At 39.1% G+C, this 22167-nt stretch overlaps 1 long non-coding RNA gene across 2 annotated transcripts; it reads right to left on the bottom strand.

The window, feature by feature from the left end:
- Window positions 1-456: 456 nt before the first annotated feature.
- LOC149206465 (uncharacterized) lies at window positions 457-10871 on the bottom strand. 2 transcript variants are annotated; one of them, XR_016252550.1, is made up of 2 exons: window positions 10279-10871; window positions 457-852 (listed from the first exon to the last, which is right to left on the bottom strand). It is a non-coding gene; the product is annotated as an uncharacterized LOC149206465 (long non-coding RNA). The 2 variants fall into 2 exon arrangements; XR_016252551.1 differs by having other exon boundaries at window positions 10330-10871.
- Between the last annotated feature and the right edge of the window lie 11296 nt (window positions 10872-22167).

Raw genomic sequence — 22167 nt, 5'->3', positions numbered from 1 at the left:
TTAAGCGTATTTAAAAAAAGGAAAATTGTAAAATATTGTGCCAAAAGTCCTTTTCATAAACTAAATATGCATGCCAACATTCTAGAAGAATCACATAATTGCAGGTGTTACCAACTTAGGTTGCAGAATATCCGTTAAATTCACAGAAAAAATATACTCCAAAACTAAACCAGTGTAGTATTTCTATTCTGTATTCGCAAGATTACAGCTAATGGGCAACTTAAAAAATTAAAAATGTCAACCTTGGATCAGAAAATGCCCATTTAAAGAGACCAACTATTTAAAGACCTTCACCTATATCACATGCACATTTGTCTGTAACAAAAATCTAGAAACCTTCATGTAAAGCTTTGCATAGAAATTTATAACAATGTCATAGAAATGAAACTATCTGTACAAGTATTGCCTGTATATCTCGTTGCAAAAGAAAAACATTATATATGCAAGGGGCAAGGATGACCAGAACTGCTAATTTACCTTTCGAATAATTAGAAAACATTATCGCATGGCCTGTCAAATATAGAGAAAAATAAAAGTTTACAAAAATTCATAAACATCAGAATGCCAGTCATATTTTCAAGTATAACTAGTTATAACCCAGATTTAACTCTGCCAATACCATATCAAAGCATCCCACAGTCTGGTAAAGCATATTTCATCATCATTGCCTAGAGCTGCTAATTAACCTTTTGCGTAGTTGAAAAACATGATCGTTATGGCCAAACATAAATGAAAATATAGATATACTGAAACTCGTAAATGACCATTGCTTGGTTCAATTATTGACCCTTGTCAAAAAGTCATTCAAAACTGAAGCACAGCATCAATTTCATCCCCCTCCTCCATCTGAAGCTGTTGCCATCAATGACATGCATCAAAAAATAAGCTTTACATATGTATGAAGAACCAATTTTTTCACACCACAAATTATATTGAGAAAGCAAATAACTGTAAAAACTCCATCTCAAGCTATTGCCATCAATAACATGCACCATAAAATAAGCATAATCCAAAATATATGTAATTTCGAACACCTCATATATACAAGATGAAAGTATTTTTCAGGGAAAGGGTAAAAAACAAAAAATAAAATGGAATCTAAAGATGAGCGTTGAGAAAAAGGATAAAAGGGTCCAGATTTTGCAAAAGCACAAGAAAGCAAATGAAAAAAGGCTTGGAGAACAATAACAAGGATACGAAAAGCAACCACTGAGTACACTATCCTTCAAGGTATAGAAATGAATTAAAAAATGAAGCCAGCTCGGACAACAAATATAAAGAAAGAGTAACGACATACAGTACCCTCCACTTAGGTCTCACCGTGAGAGTTTTACAACTAATCTCCAATATTGAAAGATATATGTATCAAGTATTCAAATTTCACTAAACCCGTCGAAATATCCACTCAAAACATGGTCACCTTTTTAGTAGGGTAATGGGATTGAAAAATATTGCACGTTGCTACAGCAGTTACCTGGTATACTCCAAACATTTCATACTGAAGATCTTAGGAAAATAGACAGAAGAGAGACGAAACAAAATAAGTAAAATAATAACGTTTACAAGGAACAATATTTATCATAATAGAAAACTTTTGAATAACATAAAATGTAGCTTTCCGTTTACTTTCAGTTATGATGCCCATTCACATCAACACCACCACAACCACAATTTTTCTACAATTTACTATGCAGTTTCACATATAACATAATATGGTTGTGTTCTAAACTTTCTGTTCATCCTACTTTCTATTCATACTTCACAATAAAAAGAAAGTCAAGCTTAATAATACTAATTCGTATTGCACTCCATGCCCCAAATGGAAGAGATGTGTCATCTCTGTAGGTAACACTAATAAACTAAATGAAAAGAAGGGACTTGACGCCTAATGTAAAAAATAACATAAGAAAAAAAGGAAAAAAACACTTGAATGCCAATCATTAATTACCATGATGTCAAAAATTAAAAACAAACTAGTATGAGATTTAAACCTTGCTCAATAGACCGGGGTTAAGGTGAATGACAGATCTGTGAAAGTAGTTATTCTCAAACAAAACAAGAAAAATATGGATATTGATATGACACAAAATAAAAGATAGTACACTGATTAAAACTAACATGTACCTCCAACAAACATCAACAGCGAGAACATAAGACCGACCAAAACTCAGCAAAATGTCAGGTGACCTCCCCAACCATTTGACAAACCTTAAATACAAATACATATCTTGCTTAATGCATCAATTCTCATGGAAACAAAAGAATACAAGATAAGTCAAAATATAGCTACATCTACACCATATACATGCAAGAATTCAAAATTGAGCAACACTATTTACTCAATACTCAAACTCTCTGCTCCCTGATGCAAGTATTTGCTCTACCACTTTTGCAGGCCCACATTTGGAGCACAGTAATGGCACCGTATTTTCCTGTACATATTTTACCGTATGTTATATGTGAATTTTTATGCCCCCATTCATGCCACCTGCCTTGTTTACCAACACAGATTCCAAACATGAGAAACGATGAACCCTATTAGTTGATGGAAAACCCTATTCCACTCATATCTAACCATGCAGCAGTTTCATGCAATACTTAGATGTGCAAAGCAATTGACAACCCAGCCTTCTCTATGGTTAGGACTTAGGACTTGAGAGCTCTGAATAGTCTTTGTGAACCATTAACTCTGTCTGGTTGGGAATTGAGAGCTCTGAATGGTCTTTGTAAACCAGTAATTTCAAGTTATTTCCCATCAAGTCAGAATGTTTGAACTTTGAACACACCACCATTACGCAGGCATTGACAGCATAACATACCTGAATGTAGGGAATATAAGTACCTATCCAGATCAACTCCACAACCCAGGAAAAAAATAACCCAAAAAAATATCACCCTACACTTCAAAGCAAAACCAAAGGTTGTTTCTCGTAAAGGTATAGTTGATAGGTGATGCAATACGAAACTCAATTAAAATGAGATCGACAAAATAATATAACCAAAATTAGTAAATTACAATTCCAAAACTTCAAAAAGATTGAAATTGGAGTGTTTTCCACTGAGCTATCCTTAAAAATTTTAAATAACACATAACATTAGCTAATTTAATATCAGACCATTCAAAAAATATGATAGTCACATAAAGGCAGAAGGAAAGCAAAAACTGTCAAAATTTTCAGAATGTCCAAGAAGAGAAAAAGTCACCAAACTCAGTAATAGTGACTATAATTATTTTTGGTTGAGAATAGCATTAATTCTCCAAGAAACAGAACCAGAATCATCACAGCAGTGACTACAGTTCAAACTTTGGACCCACATCCTTAATATTTATTATTAAGGCTCCACCAGTGGAGCTAACAAAAAGAAATTGCTCAAGCAAAATAAACCTAAAATGTAAAATCTGAACGAGGTATGGGTTACTTCTCCTGAATACCAAAGGATTCTTTTAGGACCCCTATAAGTCCACCAGATGCCTCCTCACATCCTTTCAAGTGGTAGGTGCTTCAAAAAATCCAGTTAATCTATCTTAAAGTACCATGGTTGCAAAACTGATTCTAATGACTCTTTGTTGCCATGGTTGCAAGGGCTATTTGAATTGAGAGTTGTTTGACAGATGCAAACCTCCCAAGCCATGACAACAATGCACCTTGCCTAATAATCACAAGTTATTATAAATTTTCCTCCCCTCGGTGACGATGTCCTTGTGTTCTTCAATCAAATAAATCAATTGCAGAATTTAATTAACAGAGAAATATAAATTCTGAACACAGCTACCATTACACACTAGCTGTAAAACAGTAAATAGCAGAAAAATAAATTAAAATTTAGCATACACATGCACAGATGATTTCTTCTTCTAAATCAGTTTTTCATTCCTTAAACAAAGCTTGCAAGGAAACTAGGAAACTATATTTTGCATGAATTGCAGGGGATCTCAATTCAGCTAAAGTTTGCATCAGCTAGGGATCGGAGAGTCTGCTAATTTGGTCAAGAGTATAAACACTTCTTTCAAACCTCCTTTTTCAAATTTTCAAGAGCTAGGAATGTGGAAGTGTACACCAATGCAGGATCAGATCCTACATGCAGTGAGTGAACAGGGAATCTCAGGGCAATCTGATGGAAGAGACCCATGCTTTCGAAAGAGCGCGCATACTTAATTCATTCAATGGAAAACAACAACTTGTAGAGGTTATTATGGGAGATTGATGAGGGCAAGCAATCATGGTAATGATGACACCTCAGATCAGATTCCTCAAGCAGCAAGTGAACAGTGAATCTCAGGGCAATCTGGTGGAAGAGACACATGCATTTGAAAGAGTGTGTATTCTTAATTCATTCAATGGAAAACAACAACTTGCAGAGGTTATTAGAAGATAATGATGACGGCAAGCAGCCATGGTAATGTTGACACCTTCGATTATGGATAATATGCATTTTCTGATGCGGGGCACATTGAAAGAGTTACACCTCATTTCTATCCTATTGTGGACAGCGTGGGGCATATTGAAGGAGTTACACCTCATTTCTATCCTATTGTGGACAGCATGTACATGCATGCTCAGGCCTAGGGAGCATTTTTCAAGGAGGCAGAATTCGAAAGTGTAAAAACTTCAGTGAAACGTGGTTGGAGCCCCTGAGATTGAATCTCAGGTTTGACTGTAATTACCAAACAGTCTGATATTAATGAAAAATCTTGAGTACTTGGTCTACAATTTTTCTCCTATTCTTGTGCATTGTTCACTGTTAATGAATTTTCAGATGTCTATTCTTAGGTAGGGCACAAATACCTGCATGGGTAAAACTCCAGTTTGGGTAGAGGATGCAGTTCGTAAGGAAAGGGACCCATGCTTGCATGTTCCAGTTCATCATCCAGTTGAGGTATACTTAACTGTCACACAGATCCATGCAGCTGGGCACACTAGGTGATTGGATGAGGGTTAGGGTTTGTTTGAGTTACGTTGAGCAAGGGTGCAGTTCATAAGGAAAGGGATCCATGCTTGCATGTTCCAGTTCATCATCCAACTGAGGTATACTTAACTGTCACAGATCCATGCAGCTGGGCACACTAGGTGATTGGATGAGGGTTAGGGTTTGTTTGAGTTACGTTGAGCAAGGGTGCAGTTCATAAGGCAAGGGATCCATGCTTGCATGTTCCAGTTCATCATCCAACTGAGGTATACTTAACTGTCACATGGATCCACGCTTGGATGTTCCAGTTCATCATCCAGTTGAGGTATACTTAACTGTCACATGGATCCATGCAGCTGGGCACACTAGGTGATTGGATGGGGGTTAGGGTTTGTTTGAGTTACCTTGAGCACTTCATGCATGTGACCAGATATATTGTATCTTCCTTTGCCTTCCTATTCTATAAAGAAAACACACAGCACCCCACTGTGTTGGTTAGCGATTTTTTGGTTTTCGGTTGTTATGATGTATTTTCTTCTTTCCATATTCCATAGAAGATAGATGTGATTGGGAGTTGAGATATGTGTACTCACTGTTTTTATTTTTCTGCAGTATATGTTTGTAGATTGTAGGATTCAAAGATTGATGTTTTGATAAGGTTTTGCCATTTGGTGTTGAAGTTTCTTAGGACTTTTACAATTACAGTGAGTGAACAATTTGTTTACCATGGTCTAAAAGACATTACCATAATGCAAATAAAACTAAGCTTAACCAACACATTTAGCCAAAATTAACCATCACACTAACAAACTATAAGAACGAAAGAAATCCCAATAACCTGAATCGCAAAGATGGCTTCAAGCTCATTCAACCTTAACAGCCCACCATCTATCACATTTCTGCCCATAAAGATCTCGCATACTTTGTTCCCTTGCCTTTGTTCCTCACTCCTCCCTCTCCCACTTTCCTTATCCCTTCAATAGATTTATTATTTTTTCAATCTCTGTGCTTCATCCTTTTCCTCATTCTTATTTCTCCATAACCATTCTGTCTTCTCCTATCTTTTGTTTAATCTATTGCCCTTTTCTGTACAATTCTATCCTTTCTCCCTCTTTTCAGTATTTACCTATCTTCTTATTATTTGACCCCTTCTTCCTAATTATTTTCATTATATATTTTTTTCAAGTTATTTAGGTACTTCTTTATGTTTTATTACCCTTGTACTTTCCCACGTGTTTCTCATTTACTTGTTGATTAACGCTTTTGGTTTATTTATTCCATTCACGTTTTCATTCATTATCAATGTCAAACTTTATTAATTAGAATATTATTTTTAGTTACATTTTCTTGTTTACTCGTTCTCACCTTCAACATCAATTCAATTTTATTTTTATTTTAGTTAAAATGTTTTAATCTTCTTGTCTTTATGATTATTTTTCATATGTTTAATAATACTCTCTTTTACCTTTTTCTTCCTATCGTTGAGTATTATATTGTGTTTCCTTTGACCTGATTTCTTAGCTACTTCTTTACTAATAATATTATTCAATCTCTGCTATCTTAAAAGACTTATACCTCTTGTATTTTCTGTCTTCTTCCTCCTCAACAACAATTCTCATCTCTTTATTCAGTTTTGAAAGTGTTCAACATCAAAATTGATTACAAAGAAGATATCTACAATCAGTATTCCAAATGGAAGGCCCAACAAATAGGAGGATATCAACAACAATTTGTCTCTTACTACAACATGGAATTTCAATCTCTAGGCCTTATTGAGGAACAAAGGTAGTCATGTAGACTTTGTATGGATATAGCTCACAGGGTTCCTGAAACCAAAAAAGGATGTTTGAGTAGTCATTGATCTGAAATTTTTTGAAAACTACCTTGCCAAATATGGCAGAGGATAAATCATCTATTATCACCTAAAAACTGCTCACTTGCAACATTTTTAGCAGTCACACACATCTAGATTGGATAATTTTGTGTGAATTTTATAAGGCATCCTAGGACATTATCATGCCAAACTTGCTTCAAGTGTAGAAAAACGCCTATATAACAATCATTAAGGGAACAATGTAAACAAAGGTGTCATTTGGTTCATCCCCAAGTCTAGGGACCTTATCACAAGTTGGAAATTGATCACCCACCTCAATGTCTCTTACAAGATTCTAGCCAAGGCCTAGCCATGTATGGATATAGCTCACAGGGTTCCTGAAACCAAAAAAGGATGTTTGAGTAGTCATTGATCTGAAATTTTTTGAAAACTACCTTGCCAAATATGGCAGAGGATAAATCATCTATTATCACCTAAAAACTGCTCACTTGCAACATTTTTAGCAGTCACACACATCTAGATTGGATAATTTTGTGTGAATTTTATAAGGCATCCTAGGACATTATCATGCCAAACTTGCTTCAAGTGTAGAAAAACGCCTATATAACAATCATTAAGGGAACAATGTAAACAAAGGTGTCATTTGGTTCATCCCCAAGTCTAGGGACCTTATCACAAGTTGGAGATTGATCACCCACCTCAATGTCTCTTACAAGATTCTAGCCAAGGCCTAGCCATGCATGTCAAGCACATTTTACTAAGATCATACATCTAGAAAAAATAGCCTTCATTGGGGAATGATTTATTCTGGGCAATATTATAGCCATATGGGAAAGATTCAAGTGATTCAGATTCTCAAGCCTCAACGCTTTATTCATCAAAATTAACTTTCAAAAAGCATATAACAAGGCTGAGGGGCATTTCATCCTGGCTATGCTCGAGGATCTCAATGTTGGCCCCAACTTCCCTAGTGTCATGGAAACTATTTTCTTAAAGGAAAGAATGTCTCTCAATAAACAGTAGTAAATTTGAACAAGTTGCACTCTTTCAATTTTTCCAACAAGGATACTCATCAGCTCCTATAGTCTAAGTGAGATGGAAGTTGGGGCCTCGTGTTATTTCATCTCTCACAAGGGCCAAGGATTAACTAGATCAGTCTCCTGAATAGTGAATTGGGCGTCAATGGGGACTTTGTTGATGATTTTTTTCTCAAGATCTTGTAGGGGAATAGAAATCAATAACCTACATGATAAATTGTCTTCAAATATTTGGCTTAGCCTCTAGAACTATAATTTAGTGGACCAAAACCAAATGTTTTAGACAAAGCCAACATTTCTATTTGAATGACAGATCAGTAAGGGATTCAAATACATTCAAGTCAAATATTTAAGTTTCTGGGCGTCCTAATCAACTTTCAAAGTTTCAAAGGTCCCTCAAATAATTATACAAGATGGTCATCCAAAGAGTTCAATAGAAAATTGAAAATGATTCACCAAGCCATTAGCCCTAGCTACCAAATCTCTACTAAAATCCTTACTACAATTCATATATATTCTTCCTCTTGCCAATTCCGCTCAATCAGTGGAGAAAACAATTTGTGGCTACGAGTAAAAATGGAGGGTAGTAAGAGCTTTTACAAAAAAAAATCAGAACTTTATTGCATTCCAATGATTAGGGACCATGGGGATTATCAAAACGCATACCCAAGCTTAGGCCTTGTGCAAAAAATTGAATTATTAGTGGCTTAGAGAAATGAGGCCTCGAAGGTTCTTGTGTAAAATTGTCCTATGGGCATGAATTCATGGTATGACTTAAAACTACAAACTCATGTTATCATCTCAACCATGGTTAACATAAAAAAGGCCTTTGTCACTCAAAGCATATGAAGGGCCTAGAAGGCTATCAAGCCATTCTTGAAATAGAGAGGCCAAAGGTTCAATTTTGGTTTGTCTTTCGATGAATACTCCTTATAGTGATCCCTATCCTTTTGCTCAAAGGCAAAACCTATCATTATCCCTATCAAAGGACCTTTGATCCCTATCCATATCAAAGCATGTGAAGAGCCTAGAAGGCTATCAAGCTATTCTTGAACTAGAAAAGCTAAGGATAAACATATTTCAATTTTTCAAGAGGCATTAACACAAACAAAAGCATTTTTACTCACAAATTGAAGACTAGGTCACTTGCCTTGTGCTAAAAAGAGTCATTCAAAGTTCAAACCAAGGTTATCAAAACCACTTAGATTGGATCAATTTCAACCAATTTGAAGCAATTATCAAGTGAAGGGTCCTAAATCAATTCACAACCGAGTAGTTCAACACCTTTTCAACTGAGTCCAATCCAGACCAATGTTCGATGAACCTAAACCCACCTGCACAGTCCCATGACAGATTGAATAGTTCTTCATTATTGTTTTTTTTACTGATTTTGATCTAGTCTCAATTTCAATTTTAGTTCTAATAATTTTGGCTCAGGCTTACCAATCATAATAAACTCATCCTTAATCCCTCTTTATCAAGTCATGTCTGCAATCCCCTGTCACCTTGTGGAAGGGTTGGAATTGTACTAAGGCCAAAACATTCAAGAAGAATAATTTGGTTTATGGCCACAAATGGCTTAGCCATAAACCTATGTAGTTGTTCAATTAAACAAAATTTGGATATTGAAATGCACATACGTGACTTGCCTCCTCTAGCTATCCACTATCTAGAAACCCTTAACCCAAGAATACTTTCTTTGCCTTGTGCCTCATCTAATATGGCCACTGCTATAGAGTTGTTGGTTGAACATCGAACTTTGATGCCCAGAATTGAGGATGAACTCTCTAGTCTTCGTCAACAAATTGAAGGCCTACAAACTTCACTCGACAAGCAGACCTTCGAATCCACTTTCTCAAGCAATGTCATTAGCAATGTAGCTCAAGATTCGCCTGATCTAAATGTAACAGTGTCCCCTCAGAAGAGGGGATTTGGACCTGGTGATGTCACCCCTCCTCCCGAGAATTAGCATGTTGGTCTGTAAATGCTTTCAAATTTTGATTTTGGACCCGGTGATGTCACCCCTCCTCCCGAGAATTAGCATGTTGGTCTGTAAATGCTTTCAAATTTTGATCTAAATGTAACAGTGTCCCCTCAGAAGAGGGGATTTGGACCCGGTGATGTCACCCCTCCTCCCGAGAATTAGCATGTTGGTCTGTAAATGCTTTCAAATTTTGTATGTTCTTTTGGTGCCTATATAGTATATACATATAGGAATAATAGTTTTGACATAAAGGCACTCAAAAATTTTGACATAGTGGGGATTTATGCGAGCAAAACAGAAAAGCTAAATCACGAGAAACATTCATGATGGTTATATAAGCAAGGTAGAAACCCTTTTTTTAAGATATGAAGCCGGTAGAATTAATAACCAGGACTTAGATACTATATTAAAACAGAAATTTGTACGGGCAAAAGGTTAGGTTACAAATTTATAGCTTTGGCAACCTATGAAAAGCTTCTCAGAACCTTAGGCTCAAAAAAAAACCCTGAAAATACCATTAAAAAGCTTTCCTCGCCCAAAAAAGCATCGTCGGCTAATTCAAATACCTCGCCTCTGACCATCAAACGGATCCGATCCTCTTGCACAGCTGGAGCGGCGTTACCTCTCTCTATTATAGTTCCATTGTTTCACACAATGACCCTAAAACCACCTTGATGCTCGATTTGCACTGGTTGAGCGGCGTTTCGGCGTTCCCTCTCGTTTATGGAAACAACGAAATTATAGTCGAACAGGAAGACGGTTTGGGTCATTGTGAAAAACAATGAAACTAATTATAGTTTCATTAATTAGTTTCATTGTTTCTCACAATGACCTTGAAACCGCCTTGATGCTCTACTATAATTTCGTGCTCTACTATAATTTCGTTTTGCCTTGAGCTCCCTGATCCAAGGGCCTTGGATCCTCTTGCCCTGCTGGAGTGGCGTTCCGTCTGTCATCCATACCAGCCTGCGATCCATACTAAACTGTCCGGGAGGATAAAGGTTGTGCGCAAATTCAAAAAGGGCCGAGATCCCGGTTATATGGGAAGGTCGTATGAAGGACCTTTCCATGTGGAGTGTTACGATACAGCTGGGCTCCAACGACTACTATAAAGGTAAAGGGGCTTAGATAATAATTGTCGCGCACGCTATTTATATGGTAAGTCGAGGTAGTGATGGTTCTTAGGGAATTGATTATAATGCCTTCCCTTTGGTTTATATATATGAACGAGTTTGGCCACGATGGCTTTTCTATTGGTTGGGAAACGAATTTGTGTGGAATGTTTGGCTCTGAAGGCTATATGGAAAGATCTTGAATTTGGTGGTTTTGTATCACCCTTCGGATCCTCCCACTTCATTTTAAACTTGGATTTACAAAGGGATTTACCTCCCTAAATTGGGATTAAGAAAGCACCTTTTGATCAAGGGATGGGCATTGTGGGTGTTAAGGGCGACTAAATTGACATAACCATTTGTAGGTCAGCGTCATTTCGTATCAAAGCTAGACAACTCTGTAACTAAAGTAAATTCTTTAGTGGAGGATACAAGAAATTCTTTGAAAAAATAGAGTTTGTAGGAAAACATGTTTGGACAATCTGACAAGGTAAAAGTCTTTTGATTTTCATTATGAGGATAAATGACTACAGGAATAAGCTTTGGAACCAAGGAGGAACATTTATGTTCTTAAGCCATAAAGTAAGATGGAGGTAGAAAACAAGAAGATTGATAGCAACACATGTTCAAATAACATCAAACAAGAGGTAAAATGGTTTTTATGTTTTCAACTGATGTGTGGGATAAATAGCTGATTACAGGTGATGACAATGGTAGAAAGTTGTGACAGAGGAGGAACAAAGCAAGTAAAATATTTTAAAGTAAATATATTGGCAAAGAACATTGAGGGAGAAAACAATGACAAGTAGAAGTTCTTAGAGAAGTGAGTAAGTATATGCAGTAGCCAGAGGAGCAAGGAGTGCTCAATGAGGTTCTAAATGGGAGAACTAGTGGGGTACCAATAGTCCACGCCGAGGAGGAGCTTGGTGAGGTAGTAAGAAGCATGTCATTGGAGTAGGCCTGTTATCGCGACCTCCCCGACACAGAGTTCTACTCGAGATAAAATAGGTGAATGGGATTAAAACCCTCGTACCAGACGCTTTAGGCATATCATTTACATTTAATATAATTGTAGGGAGGAAATGCTCAAACACTTAAGGCCCCTTTAACGGTATATTTGTTTGAAACATTTTTATTTTTTTTAAATCGAGGAATCAATAATGGGTAGATACTAAGGTAATTATAGACTTATTTTAGTGACAACATTTTGAAAGAAAATTATGATTTGGTTTGAGAAAGGAAATGAAATGATATTTTAATATCTATCGACTAAAAATAATTTATGGGGCTATTAGTATTTTGTTTTTCGTTTTTTGCAATTCCATTTTTTTTATTCAAATTGATGATGAGCTCACTCAACCTTCGAACAATCTCATCGTTGAAAAGACAGTGCCAATAAACCAGTGTTAACATATTCCCATAACTTTTTCTGATGTCTTTGAATGCATCACATTCCAAAATGAAATGTTTTTCTGATTCCACTACCCCAGAAGTGCAAAATGTACACACCCGTTCTTCCCAAGCTTATTCAGTTCTTTTCCACCATCATATTTCCCACTGAAGTGATGCGAGGTGTTTAGCAAGAAATGTATGACTTAGCAAGGTTTGATATGTTTAAAGATGTATCCATAAAGGAGGTTTCACTCACAAGGGGCATCTACTTCGATAGCATTTTCATAATGAACTAGAGTCTAATCGAGAATTTGAACTTAGGTAGGGAGAATGCAAAAGCATACCTTACAACCATCTTGTCAAACCATCTAAAACCCATTTGAAATATACATTATTAAAATACCTTCCAACCATCTTGAAACCACCTAAACCCATTTGAAAGATACATTATTATGTTCTTATGGGACACATATAGGGATTGTTTGTTTGAAAGATACATTATTAACATACCTTCCAACCATCTTGAAACCACCTAAACCCATTTGAAAGATACATTATTATGTTTTTATGGGACATATATAGGGATTGTTTTCAGTGATTGAGTAGTTAATATATAGGGTGTCATTCAAAGTTGTATACCTTAGATTACCTTATATTGATATAGTTTGAGAAATTTAGTATTAAAATGTTGTTTTTTAAAGTAGGTTTTATTTATTCTGTTATTGGTTGGTAGGTGAAAACATAGTCATCGACTTAACTAAAATTATGACGTCAAAATGAGAACACTAATGATAAAAATTGTCATGTCCCTTCTCAAGCAAATTTGTAATAGGGTGTTTCCACGCATTTTTGCACAATTTTGGCTAAGGGAAAGAACCCAGCATTTTCGACTTAGGGACTTAGGAGGAAATTTGACTTAATTTGGTTGCTAGTGGCAGGTGGGGGCCACCCACATGAGAATTCGAACTAGGCCATTCAAATGCCTTAGAGGGAATTTGAAGTGTTGGATGGAGGGGCCCACATGAGACGAGCAAGACCCACAAGGATAAAAGGAGGAGGGAGCTCTCATTTGGATTCATTCTTACACCTTGCAATCAAAATTACTTGATTGTTTGCCCTGCTATTTAGTTGAGTCAACCGGCTGTTTAGCCATGAATCTCTCAAGCAAGAGATTCAACCTATACTTCGAGGGACCATCCATGCCCGCCCTAGAGAGGCAGTTCCATAAGTATTTCAGGAGTTCGAGAGTGTGTTATAGCACTACCATTCAGCCACAACAGGGAGTGCATATTTCTGGCTAGCTAGAGAATACGTAGGGGGAGTTTGAAGCTATCAATGATCAAGCATTTTCCGGGAGAGTTAGAGAATTTGGAGAGAAGCAAAGGGCCAACCTTTCTTATGATTTTTGGAGCCAGCAGAGCCAATATCCCAACAATTTGAATTACTGGGCTTGGGGACAACGTAGAGGGTCAGTCCAACGATTTCATGGAGCTAAGGAGCACATGCCATAGGCCGGAAGCCCATCTGGGAAGTCAAAGGATTCATAACAGAGGTTAGTCCAACACTTTGGGTCCATTTCCGGGAGGATTTACAGGCAAATTCCAGTAGATCGAGTTTTGCAGTTGTTGCTGAAGCTGGGCTCCAAGGGGGGTCGAATTTCAAAAGTCTAAACCAACGAAATTCCTTCGTGGGTTTTTATGGGTTTCTTGAGAGGAGTCCATGGTTAAAATTTCAGAATTTTCCAGATGTTATTAGGGCCTGAAATCCTAATTCTTATAATAGGGTGAATTACTAGTTAACTGGGGAATTCACACCATTTTGTGGGTTCGACTTTGGCTCAGAGATAGGTCGAACCCTTTTTTTCTTTTTGTGGGTTTTGTTCAAGGAGCTTGAGGTTTAATTTGCAACATTTTCTAAGCATCGTAGGTGGAGTTTCTTACAGTCCCTTTCGAGCAAGTAGTGTAGTTTTCTTAGTAGCGCAGAGAATTAGAGGAGCAGTCATTTCCAACATTTGAGATCATTGTATTTGTAGAAATTTTGACTGTAGATTAACCTAATAATACAATATAACTAACGCAAAATATTTTAATCTACTTCTACAATCAAACTTGCGGAAGCTTAATAGATTTGAGCAAGATCAAGCGGAACACATATAACCAGAAGAAGAACTAATGCACATGATACTCAGGGGAAAGCATTAGCTAAAAACCCCACTATATGTATTATCATACAAGGTGGAAATATCTCATAATTACACAAAGCCTTAGCTCCCACTGCTAGCTAGCTCTCAGTACAATCCTCAAGGATGCTCACAGGCAAACAAGGCTTCTCACAAACTTTCTCCTCTACCCCCCAAGCCTCCTATTTCCTTGCGTTGTTTCTCCTGTTTGATCCTATTGTTACCAAGTGTAACATTGATCACTCACACTGATCTCACACCTTGTAAAACTGCGCAATCCTCAAGGAACCTTATTCCTTCTGCATGGATGAGTTTCCCTTATAGGAAAACTCATGCAACTGATAGTAACGTGTCCTTGACATTTAGCTCAACTGGGTCTTTCTCTGAATAGACATGCATGAGTTTTTGATGAGAGAATCTTCAATTATCTGGAGTACACTAGTTGGATGCATGCATGCATTAACTGATTGAACTCACAATTAGTTCCTCAAACAGTTTGGAACTAATTTAACTCGACTTAACTTAGTAAACTGAGCTAACTAATTACAACTCAAATATAACTCAATCTTATCTCCTTAATTAATGGATAATCTCCTAAATTTAAGGGATAACTATTGCATGACTGCAAAAAGACTTCTAACTTGAATTTCTCTAACTAATTAATCCATAATCAATTAATTAATTATTTCCAAGCAGCTGGTGAGACTAAATTCAAATTTAATTCACAATTTTAATTCAAGGACAAATTAAAATTGGAATATTATGGATTCTATTTTTATCATTTCTTGTTGCTATTTTCAACAGTATTATCACCTGGGTTCTGTCACACTTGCCATTGAAGCAAGCCCAGGTTCATTTCTCCATACTATTGTACTTGCTCCATTGATTAATAAAATGGCTCAGCTAGTTCTTACTTCTAGAGTTTTTATGAGCATTTGTTGATTGTTTAAAATTTTGTGTTGTAAATCGTTTTTGCTTTGCATATCACTGTTTATTTAAGTTTGGAACATTACAGTGGTATCAGAGCATGATCCTAGCCCAGCTGTGAGAAACTAACCAGAAGATCATGGAAGCTTTGGGTATGAGTGCATAGTGACAGGGGAAATCAGAGACAAACCCATGGCTCAATGGAAACCCAATATGCAGAAATTCTGGGGTAGAATTCATTGGAACGATGAGAGGTTGTCCTAGTTGAGGAGGGTGACAGACCAAACCCATCCTCACCCTTACAACAGAGACATGAGGGGTGTGTAGACCGTGGGGGTGCAACCATCTACATCATGTGGGGAAAGTTGATTGGATAAGGGTACCAGATCTCCTAAAAGGGAGCAGGGAGGACAGAGACAATTAGAGGGTGAGACCAGGGGGCACTTTTGTTGGTGGAGACCTGGATTCATATATCAAGAGCTGGAGGAGGAGGTTGAGCATGATGCTAAGAGCCCACAGGATGGTGAGGAGCACATTGATATACCTGATGTGGCACATGAGTCACTTTTATTAGAGGCCTCTTTGATAGCCCCAATTGACACCTTGGTGGAGAAGATAGAGCCTACACACATAGAGCCATTTGTTGAGGAGGAGCCAACCATGGACGAGATGCCAATAGTTGTTGAGGTATCTGGAGCTGTGATCGAGTTTACAGGTGATAGATGCCCACGACAGTGTCACTAGTTTCAGGCCGACCTTCTAGCATTAAAAAGGAAGGTCACATTAATGCGTGAGGCTATTCTGCAATAGAGCGAGGAGCTGGAGGGAATGAGAGCGATTTGTGCCGAGTCCATGGCAAAATTGACTCATGTTGGGGAGGAGTTGGATTCCCTACTGGTGCAGCTACAGTGCACATTGGAGCAAGAGAGCAGCCCTCTTCGAGCAAACATAGACGGGGTTGGCAGCACTGTTAGGTTACCCTGGCCCATTGGGCAGAGGGAGACAGAGCTACCTAGTCAGATTGTATGTATTGACCAGGATAGCGAGATGAGACGACCCAAGTTGCACAGGGTGCAACACCCGCATGATAGGGTTGTACTATGTGTCGGAGTTCGTGCATTCGATCCCTCTCTTAGGGTTGGGTGGCGAGAGATTATGAGTTGGTACCCGGTGGAGTGGACTATGTAGATGGTAGTGGACCCAGGTGGAGCTCAACAGGAGTTTCCAGGCACTGGGGATGCTGGAAGCCCCGACTGGCATTGGGATCCAGGACGGACCACCTATCATTTCCCAGGTATACCAATTAACTACGACCTAGAGGGTATAGTTGACCTGGCAATTGAGCATGCATTTTCGCTAGGAGAGTTTCCATCAGCGCCAGTGGCCAACCAGTTTTTGGGCAGACTCCTTGGGTTGCCTTGATATGAAAATTGCACACGGCATCTTGTTAAAATTGGCAAACAGGGCAAAACTTCATGTGGGTCATCTTATTCATGGCTGATAATATTTTTATTAGATTCCTCTCGTCGAGAGGTGTAGGATTGATATAAAGATCATCCAATTCCGATAAGTATTCATGGAAATATGAATTTATTTTGATTATGGAATTATTATCAAGCCGACCTACAACTCATGTAGGCTCAGAAGCCCAACAGTCGCATCTATTCACCCACCAACATTGTGTATAAATATAAGAGGACTTTTCCTCATTTAGACTCACTCATCTCATCACATCTCTCTCTCTCTACTGCGCAGATATGAGTCTCTTCTCTACTGCGCTGAAATGGGTCTCTCTCTCTCACACATTTGAAGCCGGAAATTGCTGAAACTGAAGCTCCAACTGTAGAAGCAAAGATTGACTTGTGTGGCCTAGAAGATATCCTCATCTGAACTGTGCTGTAGGTTCATCTGAACCTCCTCTGAAAGCCACAACTTTTGGTGGTGGAATGAAGTCAATCCGACGAACGGTTTGCAAGATATCGACTGCCCTAGTTTGAAGCCGGAAACTGTTGAAACTGAAGCTGCAACTGTAGAAGCAAAGATTGACTTGCGTGGCCTAGAAGATCTCCTCATCTAAATTGTGCTGTAGGTTCATCTGAACCTCCTCTGAAAGCCGCAACTTTTGGTGGTGGAATGAAGTCAATCCGACGAACGGTTTGCAAGATATCGACTGCCCTAGTTTGAAGCCGGAAACTGCTGAAACTGAAGCTGCAACTGCAGAAGCAAAGATTGAATTGCGTGGCCTAGAAGATCTCCTCATCTGAACTACGTTGTAGGTTCATCTGAAACTCCTCTGGAAGCCGAAACTTTTGGTGGTGGAATGAAGTCAATCCGATGTCGGTTTGTGAGATATGGTCTGCCCTAGTTTGATAATGAAGCCGCTAATGCTGATGCTACTGATCTAGGGTTTGCTACTGCTGATATGTATCAGATTTATTGTACTATTTCTCTCTGCTGAATTATTGAAGATAAAAGAATATTTGATCAAAGGGTTCCCCACACATTGTGGGGTTTGTCCCTGGCTAGCCGCCACATCTTGTGTCTCTTGTCTTGGCTTGTTTTCTGTCGATCGTTTAATGTTCTATCTGCACTTTACTTTATGTACATGTGATTGCTAATCGGTGGAATATAATAAGAAAAAGAAGTAAACTGCTATAAGCATAGAACATACCATAACTTAACATGGTATCGGAGCTGAGGTGAAGACAAAGCCCAAGCAAGAGCAAGAGCAATCATTGAAGAGAAGATTGGCAAGGCTATCCTAAAAGAACTATGGGATCCTCAACACTCTTTCCTGCCGAAGACAAGCTCCATGAGAAAGCTGACTATCACGGATGGAAGATGTCTATCGATCTAACCCTTGAAGATCAAGGAGTGTTGGACCATGTAAGAGGCAATATTGTTGAGCCTTCATCAAATGCATCTGCTGCTGCCTGGAACAAATGGAAAAATGGAGAAGTCAAAACAAAGAAGATCATCCGGGACTCTATCGACAAGCGCTTGGTGGCCTACATCTCTGATCTAGACACCTCCAAGGAAATCTACGACAGACTGGTGAGTTTATTTAAAGTTAATGATGCAAATCAAGTTTTGTTTCTTAGAAATAAGTTGAGGGAAATCAAGAAGGGTAAAGATGAAAGTATGCAAGCATACTTCTTAAGAATCACCGAGATCAAGAACGATCTCCTATCTGTTGGGGAAACCATTACTGACAAAGAAATGGCACTCACAACTCTCGGAGGATTACCATCTGAATGGTATGTGTTCAGGACTACTCTTCTGAACAATAATGTAATTCCTAGTTTCGAGGAATTAATGGCTAGATGCATTCAAGAACAAACAAGGGTAGAAGAGCAGGAAATGCCCTTGCCTAAAGGTCCTCCTGCTGCTTTTTCTTCTCATGCTAAGAAAAGAAATAATTCTAGGTCTAAATCGAAAAGAAAGGTTGGATTTAAGGGTGGAAGAAAAGGATGATGTTTCATTTGCAATAAAGCAGGTCACTATGCAAGGGAATTCCCTGATAGAAAGGACTCTCACCGTGACGATGATCAAAATCCCTCTGATGGAAAATCAAAGGAATGACAAATTCAACAACAAAGGTAAGAGGAAAGGTGAGGATCGAGGAAGAGGACAAACATTCAAGAAGGCTAGAAAGTCCAGGATGTATTAAATGCACCTGACCTCAAAAGGAACCTAGTGTCCATCTCGGCAATGGAAGACAAAGGCTACAAGGTAACCTTCAGCAATGGCAAGGTATGTATATGGAAAAATAATGTTAAAGATGCCTTTACTCTTGGGTTTAGTGTTGATTCATTATATCAGGTCGATGGAAGTCCACTAGGTGTCATGTCTTGTGACACAACTCTTCAGTCTGAACTTTGGCATCGGAGGTTTGCCCACCTTCATTACAAAGCTCTACCCGATGTAAGACAGATAGTAACAAGGATGCCCGAATTCCAAGTAGAAGGTGTATATCCAGGATGTGCAGAAGGAAAGCTCAAAAGGGGACCATTCCCCTCAAGCCAAAGCAAGACCTTCGATATATTACAGTTGGTTCACTCAGGCATATTTGAGGCTGGCATTAAGAGGGATACTACTACACCACGTACTCCTGAGAAGAATGGTGTGGCGGGAAGGAAGAACCGCACGATTGTGGAAGCTGTCTGGGCCATGCCACATGATCAAAGACTTCCGAAGTTTCTATGGGCTGAAACTACAAACACTGCCTATAGCATTGGGTTCCAAGACTCCTGAAGAAAAGTTCACCGGTATCAGCAAGGTGAACAATCTTCCGACTTTGAGGAGCTCTCAAGAAGCCGACACCAGGGAACCGAAAGAAAAGGATGATGAATCAATGCCTGACGTAGAAGAACCCATGGATTCAATTGATCCTCCTCCACATGAGCCTTCCTCTTCTAGGAAGAGGCCTTCATGGCTTAGGGGGCTACTTGATGATGCTGAAGAACATGTTGCACCCTGAGTAACCTTTCGTGAAAGTAAGAAACCTAATAGGTATCAGGGATACCTGACCATCATGAGCACGATCATACAAAATAAGCCTTCATCATTCTCAGATGCCATCAAGCATCAAGTATGGAAGGATGCTATGACCGAAAAATATGAGTCTATCATGAAGAATGATGTCTGGGAAGTAGTTCCCAGACCCCAGGACAAGACAGTTGTTACTTCCAAATGGCTTTACAAGATAAAGCATGCAGCAGATGGAAGTACGGAAAAGTATAAGGCTCGTTTTGTTGCTCGAGGTTTCTCCCAAAAGGAAGGTATAGACTATGATGAGATATTTGCACCTGTTGCCAGATATACGACCATCCGCTCGATCATAGCCCTTACCGCTTCACAAGGATGGAACCTACATCAGATGGATGTCAAGACTGCATTCTTGCATGGCTCGATCAAAGAAGAGGTCTATGTGGATCAACCCGAAGGATTTGAAATTTATGATTGAAAATCTCATGTATGCAAGTTGAAGAAGGCTCTCTATGGGCTGAAGCAAGCACCCCGGGCATGGTATGAGAGGATCGACAGCTACTTGATGAAGCTGGGATTCACTAGGAGTGAAGCTGATCCTAACCTTTACTTTAAGGTTGAAGATGACAAGCCTCTCATACCGGTGCTGTATGTGGATGACCTCTTTCTAACAAGTGCAGACCCTCTCATTCACAAATGTAAGAGGGAGTTGGCTTCTGAATTTGAAATGAAGGACCAAGGACTTGAAGTGTGGCAGAAGCCAAGGGAAATTTTCCTATCTCAAGGAAAATATGCGGTAAATATATTGGAAAGATTCGGTATGATGGACTGCAAGCCTGTGACTACCTCGAGGATCTTAACTTTTAGAAGTTATATGGTAGTGATGTCGAACCAGACTTGGGAAATGCCTCTGAGTTTCAAAAACTCATTCGCATTGATGTTCTTGGTGAACCTCCGTCTGAACATATTTTTTGCAGTTAGCATTGTGAGCTCATATTTGGTTGAGCCTCACTGGATTGATGCCAGGAATCTTTCGAGATGTCTTCAGGACACAATCTCTCATGGATTAAGATACACTGCCGGAGATGTGAGACTACTTAGATATACTGATGTTGATTGGGCAGGCAGTGTGGTGGACCATAAGAGCACTTCGGGTACTGTTTTACCTTGGGATCTGCTTCGATATCCTGGATGAGCAGGAAGCATAAGTCGGTGGCTTTGAGCACCGCCGAAGCAGGATATATTGTTGCTAGCATAACCTCGTGTGAGGCAGTCTCGTTGCGAAAGCTCTTCAGTGAGCTGTTTGGATTTACATTGGATACCACTGTGATTCTCTGTAACAAACAGAGGTGGGATTCGATTATTGAGGAATCCCATATTCGTCAATTGCTACAGCAGATAGACATCATCTAGGATATGGTAAGTCGATGAGCAAGGAAGCTACATCACATTAAGATGATGTACAGGTTGATACACCTTGTCAAAGCCCCGAGGAAAGATCTAATCTGTGATTTTCCCAAACGACTTGGAGTTGGCAAGAAACCCTTGTACAAGGGTCCTGCATGTTGCATACATTGAGCTCTGGGAGCTCTGAGGGCTTGCGGTTCCTACTAGAGCAACATATGACCACAGGGTGACTCACCCTCCCCTGGTGGTGCACACTGGAACAAGATGATTCACTCTCTTGTGGGACAAGATGATTCGCTCTCTTGTGGAACAGGATGATTTGCTCTCCTGTGTAGCAGGATGATTAGTTCTCCTGTGAGGCCTGGATTGATGTGTTCTCCATGGCAGCCTGGATTGATGTGTTCTCCACAGCGATTGTAGCAGGATTGATGTGTTCTCTTGTGAGGCCTGGATTGATGTGTTCTCCATGGCAATTGTAGCAAGATTGATGTGTTCTCCTGTGAGGCCTGGATTGATGTGTTCTCCATGGCAATTGTAGTAGGATTGATGTGTTCTCCTGTGAGGCCTGGATTGATGTGTTCTCCATGGCAATTGTAGCAGGATTGATGTGTTCTCCTGTGAGGACAGGATTGATTAGTTCTCCTGTCGAGGCATCCTACCCATGCAGTCTGGGACTCATGGGAAGTACCTCTCATCTGATCAATGAGCAGGGAATTGAAGTTAGGGACCATAGTAGTATCGATGGATGCATCGTTGTAACTACCGTACTCCCTACGCTAGGATGACCTCCATTGATCTGGGATCAATGATACTGGTCTGGGACCAGTGGTAGGAGTTGTACCATACTATGACGCTGACTTTGGGTCAGTTGAGACTGGTCTGGGATCAGTGGTACATAC

Source organism: Pinus tabuliformis, chromosome 1_2 (assembly GCF_031772625.1).
Source record: "Pinus tabuliformis cultivar Carrire ecotype Pingquan chromosome 1_2, CPIR1, whole genome shotgun sequence".
Taxonomy (NCBI): domain Eukaryota; kingdom Viridiplantae; phylum Streptophyta; class Pinopsida; order Pinales; family Pinaceae; genus Pinus; species Pinus tabuliformis.
This window is presented reverse-complemented; position numbering and strand designations above follow the sequence as displayed.